Genomic DNA, 9,433 nt, shown 5'->3' on the forward strand with positions numbered 1-9,433 from the left:
CTCTGCCTCACAGAGTCCCAGCAACCGCTGCAAACCTCGGAGAGAAAGCTGCCTCGAGTTCCGACCGAGGTCAGACAGTCCTGCTTCTCCCGTTTGAGTCTGCGTCCCTAGCGACTCGCCCGGATCTGGAGCTCAGAGTCTGATGCTCCCTCCCGATTGTAAACAAACAACCGCCCCTCCGCGCCGCACCGCCAGCCCGCTCCGCGCGCCCTCTGCACCTGAGCATTTCACTTCAGCACTGGGCCTCCCCTGAGTCTGGGTATGATATTCTCTTTCCTCCTAGTTGTAGAATTTCCACTCAGCCAGCCTTCCTGTGGTTCTGGATGATGTCCGTTCTGTCTTTTAGTTTTATTTTTGAAGTGGTTGTTCAAGGCAGCAATCTCCAGCGTTAACCTATGCCGCCATCTTGGTTTCTCCTCAGGTCATCTTCTTGAGGACTGGTAAATTGACACAGGTCTCCCAGTTTGCCTGGGTCAGGGCTCACTTCTCCAAGAGGACAACCAAATAACCTCTTTTGAGATTTTTTAACCCATGTTAAATGCGATAAATTAATCCATGTAAAAATGCATTTTAATCTATAAAATGCAGTACATATATGAGGAAGATATTCTGGTTTTCTCTAACCCCAGCAGCTTCTGTGTATACTCTTCTCACAATTCTCCCCAATGTTACACCCAGACCCTCAATACGCAGCCACATGCTAACAAGGTGCTCTCTTCACATTACTAGTAAGTCATGACAGCGAAGCAGAGAGGAACTGGTTCGGGCTGCTCCCTACCATGCCTTACCCTCCCCTGCCCCCTCCCCCACACCTTATACATAAACTGGCCTCCTGGGGGTACTGATAGCTGTGTGATGTCCAGATTGTGCTGAAAATCACTTTCAAGAAGCATATCCGGAGACCCATCATCTGACTAATAGGAAATCCAGAAAGTAGGAACTGAGAAGATGGAAGGAAAATTCAAAAAAATATATTTTTTCAAGAAAATTTCCAAGAAATTAAATAAATGGTTCCAAGTTTAAATGACTGACTATGTGTCTCACAGGAAATTTAAAAAGACTCATACCAAGAAACAACATTATGAAATTTCAGAACATCACCAACAAAGAGAAGACCCTAAAACCTCCCAGAAAGGGTGGGGAAAATCACATGCAAAAAATTGGCAACCAGAATAGCAGGCTTCTCAATAGCAACACTGAAAGCTAGAAGACAATAGCTTTTTGGACAGTGTCAACAATCTGACAGATAATTATCCCTAATCTAGAAGTCCATATTTAGCCAAACTATCAATCAAGTGTGAGTAGAGAATAGGGCATTTTATACAAGCATAGTCTCAAAAACAAAAACAAACAATAAAACCCAAAAACCTCTCAATAAGCTGTTAGAGAGCTGCTTCATCAAGAAGGAAAGAGAAAACAGGAGATGAGGTGCGTAGTGAAGGAAACCCCAGGCTGAAGGGCCCAGAGCAGCAGGTATGGACGTTAGTCCAGTCGGGAGCAGGGGGGCAAAGAGCTCACGAGGGAGCGCTCAAAAAAAAAAAAAAAGTGGGAATAATAGGTTCAAGTTTTGAGAAGAAATTTCAATTTCTTGCAGCTTAGGAGATGGATGAATGGTGAGTTTATAGAAAACTAAGGAAGGATAAGTAAGACTCATTAACTCCAAAAACAATTAAGAATTAATTAAAAATTTAAAAATTGTACTATATGGTCCAATTCAGAAAAATACATAGTCAGATCATGATTATTAATTTAACTAAACTGTGAGAGAACGGTATGGGAGGAGGGGGAAGGAGAACTGATTGGTCTCCAGGGAGAGAAGAGATAGAAGTTATGAGCAGCAAGAAAGCTAAATCTTCACCTTCTATAGAGAAAGTCAAAAGATACCATCTAAACTCCAAAACTGAAGAGTCAAGAAATAATTGTTGCCCCAGCTGGTTTTGCTCAGTGGATAGAGCATCGGACTTCAAACTGAAGGGTCCCAGGTTCAATTCTGGTCAAGGGCACATGCCCAGTTTGGGGCTTGATCCCCAGTAGAGGGCGTGCAAGAAGCAGCCAACCAATGATCCTCTCTCATCATTGATGTTTCTATCTCTCTCTCCCTCTCCTTTCCGCTCTGAAATCAATAAAAATGTAAAAAAATAAAAAGATTGTGTTAAATTTTAAAAAAAGAAATAATTGTTGAAGCAAGTTATTTAGAAATAAAGTTTTTTGGTTTTTTTTTTTTTTTTTTAAGAAGAAGGAACAATAACTAAGCAGCAAGTGATCATTTCAGAGATAAAATAGCCTGGGAGGCATGGGGTAGAGCAAGGGACTGATTTTTTGTTGTTATAATCTTTAAATTCAACATTTTAAGCTGTAACTTTTTTTTAAAGAAAGTATATTCAGGCCACACTGCACAGTGTGTGTAGCATCTTCCATTATTCTTTTAATCCTGAGACAAACATGCATTGAGCACCCACTGGCTAAGACGCAGGCACTGCTCTGAACACTCAGGACACAGCAGCAAGCAAACAAAATTGAACAAGGCAAAGCCATGGCCTCCCGGAGCTTGCATGGGGCTGAGGTGGAGACATGACAAATATGCACAATGTGTTAGATGGTGACAAGCACCATGAGAAAAATAAAGCAAAGAAGGGAGTTGGGCATACCAGGTGGTCAGGAAAGGCCTCTCTGATCTGACAGGATGACCTTCGAGCAGAGACTTAAAGGTGGTCAGAGAGTGGGCCATCCGGGCTTCTGGGAAAAGCATTTGGGCAGAGGAATCAGCCAGTGCAAAGGCTGTGAAGGAAGCATGCCTCATTAGACTAGCCAGGTAACATACAGGATACACAGTTAAGTTTGAATTTCAGAAAAGAGGAATAGTGTCTTAGTGTATGCCCCACCTTGCATTGGGGATAGTTGGTGTGGGAGGAGTAGAGTAAGCCAAAGAGAGAAGGAGTTGAGGTCAAGAAGACAGTGAGGTCCCGATCATTACTTTCTAGGACATTGTAAAGACTTTGGATTTTTACTCTGGGAGAGACAGGAAGCCACTAGAGCAGTGGTCCTCAACCTTCTGGCCCTTTAAATACAGTTCCTCATGTTGTGATCCAACCATAAAATTATTTTCGTTGCTACTTCATAACTGTAATGTTGCTACTGTTATGAATCGTCATGTAAATATCTAATATGCAGGATGGTCTTAGGCGACCCCTGTGAAAGGGTCGTTCAACTGCCAAAGGGGTCGCGACCCACCGGTTGAGAACTGCTGCACTAGAGGGTTTTGAGTACAGAAGAACCATGATCTGAATTAGCTCTAGAAGGGCCACTCTAACGAGTGTGTTGGGATTAGATGCAGACTATAAGTTTGAAGCAGGGAAATAGTTGGCAGGCTGTTGAAATGATCCAGTCAAGAGGACAGTGGTGGCTTGGATCAGGGTGGTAGTTATGGAGGTAGTGAAAAGTGGGCAGATTCTGGGTATATTTTGAAGGGAGAGGCCAGATTTGTTAATAAACCGAACATGAAATGTAAAAAAGAGAGAAATAAAAGAGGAGGAAAAAGTGTCAGCCTGAGCAATTGGAAAAATAGAGTTTTTATTAACTTATTGAGATAGGAAAGGCTGTGGCTGTAAGAGGAGCGAATTTGGGGGAATCTAGAACTTGCTTCGGTCATGGCCATGTTGGGTAGGTAGTTGGACATATGGGTCTGGACTTCAAAGGAGAAGACTTGGCTGGTGATATAAATGGAGTCATTGTACAGTTGACCCTTAAACAACATGGGTGTTAGGCGTGCTGATCCCCGTGCAGTCAATAATCTGCATATAACGTTTGACTCCCCAAAAACTTAACTAATAATAGCCTATTGTTGGCAAGAAGCTTTACCAGTAACATTAACAGTTGATTAACACGTTTTATATGTATTACATACTGTATTCTTTCAATAAAGGTAGAGAAAAGAAAATGTTATTAAGAAAATCATAAGGAAAAAACAGTTATAGTACTATACATATTTGAAAAAATATCCACGTGTAAGTAGAGCTGCACAGTTCAAACCTATGTTGTTCAAAGGTCAACTGTAGTTCTAATTATCAAAAGCATTCCTTCCCTGGCCAGGGGGCTCAGTTGGTTGGAGTGGCATCTCCTGCATGAAAAGGTTGCAGGTTCTATCTCTGGTCGGGTAACCTATGGGAGGCAAGCAATCTCTCTCTCTCTCTCCTCTTTCATCTATTCATCTATCTAATTAATAAAACACAAACAAACATATCCTCGGGTGAGGATTAAGGGGGGGGGGAAGCATTTCTTTGTCATCTGAAACAGTTAACTATTACAAAAATGAGGCTGCATAATAAACGACCCCAAAACTTAACCATTTGCTTAGCTGAAGATTTTGTGTGTCAGCAATTTAGGCTGAGCTTAGCTGGGCAGTTGTAGGACGGTTTCCTTTCGGCCAGGCTTTCTCGTGCATCCCTGGCAGCTGGCAGCTGGCAGCTGGTGGCTGCTCCAGGATTATCTCAGCTACCGTGACTCATCTCTTCTCCACTGGTCTCTCATCTTCCAGCAGCTACTCCAGAACTGTTCTCCTGGCAGAGGCAGTTCTCCCAGAGAGAGAGATGTGCTCCAGGTCTCTTCAACCCTAAATCTGGAACTATCACACTGCCACTTCAGCCGCATTCCCATGGTTAACCCCTTCCCCGGCAGAAACATGTATACTCGTTTTCACAAAATGTTCTTTTTCAGTCGTCGACGAATATACTAAGAAAATATGGTAAAAAAATATGGTTTATAGGAAGACGAGTTACAAACTGTTTTCATAACCAGCATCAAAAATACTATATAGAACCAAAATAAAAAAATTAGTCTGAAAAAGAAATGTTTTTAACAAAAAAATTGTTGGGGAAGGGGTTAAAGCAAGTCACAGGAGTGGTGGAGGGGAGGGCAATACAGTTCACCTCTTGCTGGGAAGAGCTACGAAGCCACATTGCAAAGGGTAGGGATACAGGGCCTTTGGGGCCTTCACTCAATTAATTTACCACCTATCCCAACTCCAACATTTTCTACCCAGCCATATTGAAGTTTAGAGTCATCTTTGCTCTTTAAGAAGGACTGTTTTTTTAAAATCTGCCTGTGATAGATATGTGAGGTTGGTCTAGTTTTTAGCTTCTCTGAGAACCAGAATCTCAATGGGAGGGAGGCAGGACCTGAGAATACCAGGGCAGAGTGAAGTGAGAATCAAGAATAAGGCCGCGCCAAAACTGGTTTGGCTCAGTGGATAGAGCGTTGGCCTGCGGACTGAATTGTCCCGGGTTCGATTCCGGTCAAGGACATGTACCTGGGTTGCGGGCACATCCCCAGTGGGAGATGTGCAGGAGGCAGCTGATCGATGTTTCTCTCTCATCGATGTTTCTAACTCTCTATCTCTCTCCCTTCCTCTCTGTAAAAAATCAATAAAATATATTAAAAAAAAAAAAGAATAAGGCCGAAGCATAAGGAGAAGGGAAAAAGCATACTGCACCCATATTACAAGGCCTCTAGAGTAGCCATCAAGTCACAAGGCTAAAAGGCCTCACCTGTCATGCAGGCTGTCATGCAGCCTCTTGCCTCTGTAAAGGGACCTGAAAACATTCCAAAATCATATCTGTTTTTGCCACATTATTCACTCCAAATAGCCTTGTTAACAGTAGCCACACAGTGTGGGAGAGCCTGAGTAGCAGTTAGGTCTTCCTTTCTGTATCATGACCTCCCATTCCTGCAGCGCTCCAATCTGCATCGCCTTAGGTCTCAGATTCTCAGAAAGGAGAGGACACCAGAATGGTTGCCTTGGATGTCTTTACAATTACCCAACTACACAGTAGTCATTCTCCATCCTGTCCCTGGGCACGTACCGCCCATCCTCCGCCCAGCCTGGTGCCTGTTGGAGGCGCTGTGGTGCTGTGGGCCGGCCTCTGATCCGGGCCAGGAGCCAACCCCAGGTGGGCCATTTATCCACCTCTCAAGCATTTCGTCCAGAAACAGGTGAAGAAAAAAGGTGCCAGCTTTCAAGGCTGGGAGCAACTCTGCATGTTCAATGTTCTGTTTTGGAAACAAAAAGAATATGGTTACAGAGCAGAAAAGATCCCATGGGACAGGAAGGTGCTGGGCTCCCGTTTTAACCACGTGTTAGCCCTGAACAAGAATCTCAGAGTGGCTCAAAGGAGCTTTAATAAGAACCAGAGGCTGTAAAGGGTCAGTACACAGACATGTAGGGAGGATGGAAAGGACCTAGAGATTAAACTAGGGGTCATCCAGACTAATGATCTCATTCTGGATGAGGGGTTCTGTGACCTCGAGGGCGTGGGCCAGCACCAGAGTGGGGCTCATGGCTGCACACTCAGGTTTACTCCACAGACCCCCCTGCCAGCCATCTATCTATCAAACCAATACGTGTGTGATGCCGAGGTGCTTTCCAGTGAAAGTAGGGTGGGAGGCAGCATCCAGGGAGTAGGTAATGCACCTGAGCTAAATATATCCTTGAAACATTCATCAGAGCTACACGAAGTCAGGGAATGCAAACAGACATCCTGTATTGAAACAATCAGGTCACAAGGCTAAAAGGCCTCACCTGTTATGCAGGCGGTCATGCAGCCTTTTGCCTCTGTAAAGGGACACCTGAAAAAATTCCAAAATCATATCTGGAAAATACAGTACGAACCAGTATTTAAAAAATTTCTCATGGTAAAGGGACTCCTAGCACAGCCTCCATTTACTGAATCAGTCAACCAGGGAAATATTAGTGTCTATTTTTTAGATAAAGCTTAGGGAAGTGAAGATGCTACAGTTCTCAAGTTCTCACAGCCACATGTGGTGGGTATTAATTAGAACCCAGATTTTTTCAAATGTCACTCATTCCACATGCTTTCTCCCAGAAATTGAAATAATGACTTTTTTCTTATGTTTGACAAACTGATGTAAAATGGTAGCACCTTTTGTTTGTTTTAACAGGTCTAAAATGGAACTTCAAGTAAGAAAAAAGAGCCTGCAACTGAGTTACATGCCCTTGACCAAAATCAAACCCAGGACCCTTCAGTCCGGAGGCCAATGCTCTATCCACTGAGCAAAACTGGCTAGGGCTAGAAACATTCTATGTATAGACTAGCAAAATCTTCTCCTCCCACAAACATACTATTCTTCCCTTTGCTTTTTCACATAAAAATAGATTTTGGTGGTTATTTTATAGCAGTACATAAAGAGTTCTTCATTCTAATGGCTGCATAATATTTCAATATATAGAATATTTCAATCTACACAATACCTATCATGGACCAAATGTTTGTGTTCCCTCAAAATTTATATAGTGAAATCTTTTGTTTTCAATATATTTTCATCGGTTTCAGAGAGGAAGGGAGAGGGAGAGAGAGATAGAAACAGCAATGATGAGAGAGAATCATTGATTGGCTGCCTGTTGCATGCCACACATTGGGGATCGAGCCTGCAACCCAGGCATGTGCCCTGACCGGGAATCGAACAATGACCTCCTGGCTCATATAGCTCGATGCTCAACCTCTGAGCCATGCCACTGGACTATATGGTGAAATCTTAACTCCCCAATGTGATAACACTAGGAGGTGGGCTTGGGGGAGGTGATTAGATCATGAGGGTGAACCCTCATTAATGGGATTAGTGTCCTTATAGGAGATCCAGAGAGCTTCCTGGCCCCTTCCACCATGTGAGGACACAGTGAGAAGATAGCTAAGGAACCAGGAAGTGGGTCCCTCATCAGAACCTAATCATGCTGGCACCTTCATCTTGATTTCTAGCCTCTGGAACTTCGAGAAATAAGTTTGTTGTTTAGCCGTGGCTCGGTAGCTCAATTAGTTGGAGTGTTGTTGTCCCAAAACTCAAAGGCTATGGGCTTGATTTCCGACCAGAGCACATACAGGAATCAACTAATGAATGCATAACTAAGTGGAACAACAAAATCAATGTTTCTCTCTCTATCTTTCTCTCAAATCAATCAATAAAAAGGTAAAATAAATGTTTGTTCTTTAAGCCACCCAGTCTATCATGTTTTGTTATATGAGTCCAAATGGACTAAGACAAACCATAACTTATTCAAACAGCCCTCCATTGATGAACACTTATCTCCAATCTTCTGCTATCACAAATAATACATCAAAGAATAACTTTCTAGGAGATTAAAAATGGTGTCAGAGTAAGTGGATGCTGTACAGACATGCTCCCAGGAACAAACTGGTATTATTAACTAAACTACAGAAAAACTTCCTGAATAATCAACAGAAAACTCGCAGGAAAGAACCCTGATACCCGAGGACTGAAAGTGGAGACCACATAAAGACTGGTAGAAGGGGTAGAGGCATGAAAGGGCTGCCTGGGCACCCACTGACAGCAACTGAAGTCCTGGAGAGATATCTCAGCTGTGAGGGGGTTGCCACTGAGAACTCTGGGGTCTAATCCCCAAGCTGGGCCCCCCAGCGGAGAGCACCAAAGCTGAGGAGGGTACCCACATAACATCTGGCTGTGAAAAGCAGCAGGGTACTGTCTGCCAGGTAGTAACAGCTAAAAATTCAGGCACTCTCTTAAAGGGCCAATGCACAAAATTCCCAGTGGAGCCACCGACCTTGTGCTCTGGCAGAAGGAGGGTGAAGTGGACTGGAGCTGTGAGAGCAGAACCTAGGACTGGGGACTTGGGGGATAGAGCCCAGGAGGCAGACACCCCAAGTTTCCTGGGCTGAGTCATTCCCTCATGCATAGATATCTTTCCCACATAGACATTTGCCTTGCCTGGGGGGAAGACAGTTGACACACCCTATTGGAAAACACCTTGCTCTGAGGCCACTTAAGCCACACCTGGGAATGATTGCCTGGGTGACAATTCAAGTCAGAATCCTATCAGTTTGTAGGCAGAGGTGGTCTCTAGAGGCTTTGAGTCTATGCCTGATCTAATTAATCAGAAACAGCTTTAACACTGTCCTGCACTAGAGATTGAGAGATGTAGAGGATCTACCTAATACAGTGATGGCGAACCTATGACACGCGTGTCAGAGGTGACACGCGAACTCATTTTTTTGGTTGATTTTTTTTTTGTTAAATGGCATTTAAATACATAAAATAAATATAAAAAACATAAGTCTTTGTTTTACTATGGTTGCAAATATCAAAAAATGTCTATATGTGACACGGCACCAGAGTTAAGTTAGGGTTTTTCAACATGCTGACCCGCCGAGCTCAAAAGGTTCGCCGTCACTGCTCTAGGGTGACTGTGAGCGGGAGACACACAGCTGTTTCAGGCCTAAAGTGCAGTCAGACTGCCACTGGAAAGGCAAGAAGCACCACACGGGGTTGTTGGAGGCTCGATGAGGATGAAACAGGCCTGAGAGGCTGACGGGGCTGCTGTCTTGCCCGATTCCAACTGCCAGCTCCAGCTGCTGAGTGAAGGCTCTCAGTGCTGCCGGGAGAGGGC

The sequence above is a fragment of the Myotis davidii genome, unplaced genomic scaffold (assembly GCF_000327345.1).
Source record: "Myotis davidii unplaced genomic scaffold, ASM32734v1 scaffold533, whole genome shotgun sequence".
Lineage (NCBI taxonomy): Eukaryota > Metazoa > Chordata > Mammalia > Chiroptera > Vespertilionidae > Myotis > Myotis davidii.